The following is a 1,160-nucleotide window of genomic DNA, read 5'->3' as shown; positions in this document are numbered from 1 at the left end:
AGCAGCTCGTAAGCGAGCCTGGAGTGAAAGGGCATCTTGGCAAGGCGCGTGGCTCCGTGACTCCGAAGCAGCTCCTTAATTTTGCCCTCATTTTTAATTTTATTTTGATTTAATTTTATTTAATTAAGGGGCACCTGGGTGGCGCAGTCGGTTAAGCGTCCAACTTCAGCCAGGTCACAATCTCGCGGTCCGTGAGTTCGAGCCCCGCGTCAGGCTCTGGGCTGATGGCTCAGAGCCTGGAGCCTGTTTCCGATTCTGTGTCTCCCTCTCTCTCTGCCCCTCCCCCGTTCATGCTCTGTCTCTCTCTGTCCCAAAAATAAAAAAAAAAAAAAAATACTTTAATTAAGACGCACGGACCGTAAGTGTCCCGTTCAGTGAGTTTTGCCAATTATGCAAATCCAGACAACCAGCCCCGGACAAGGTCTAGAGTCTTTCCGGGGGGCCCCCCAGGCCCCCTGGGGCCCCGTTCCGGCCAATCCCCGCCGCGCCACCTCCCGCCTCTGTCGCTGGCAAGCTTTGTCACCCTCGGGTTCCCTTCAGCGGGGTGCACACTCGCACTCCCGTGTGCCTCTGTCACTCTGCTACGTGGTGGCCACGCCTGCACTTTGCTCATTCTTATTACCGACCTTATTGTTCACTTTGTCGCTTTCTCCCCTGGTAGGACTAGCTCGTCGCTTGTGCACCCGTTGATGGGCCTCCGGGTGCTTTCCCGAGTGCGACTGCTGCAAACGTCACGGGGCGCTTGCGTGCGGCACGTGATTTCCCCTCTCTGGCTGCGTATCTAGTGGTGGAGCTGTCCCAGGACAGGCAACAGCTGGGCTTTAGGAGCCAGCCGTCCTCCAAAGGCCGGGCGCATGCGTGGTAACCAGGTAAATCGCGGTGACACCGTGCGTGCGCGGCAGTCCAGGCGGCCCGGCCTCTGGCTGAGAGCACAGGACGAGGAGGCGCCGTGTGGGGAGAGGACAGCGCGGGGACGCCTTGCGGACGGCCTCTCTGCCCGGTGGGAAAGTGCTAGAGGGTCAGTGGAAACCTGCCCGAAGCCGTCAGAGAACCTTGTGGGCTCGGCTGCCCGTAGGCACATATAAGGACCCGAGCCTGACTGGTCCTGCCTCGTCCCCAGGGAGGGAGGGCAGCAGATGCCGGGGAGAGGAACACCGCCC

The sequence above is a fragment of the Lynx rufus genome, unplaced genomic scaffold (genome assembly GCF_022079265.1).
Source record: "Lynx rufus isolate CCGP_SWC_20201006 ecotype Redwood Valley unplaced genomic scaffold, mLynRuf1.p SCAF_5, whole genome shotgun sequence".
NCBI lineage: Eukaryota > Metazoa > Chordata > Mammalia > Carnivora > Felidae > Lynx > Lynx rufus.
This window is presented reverse-complemented; position numbering follows the sequence as displayed.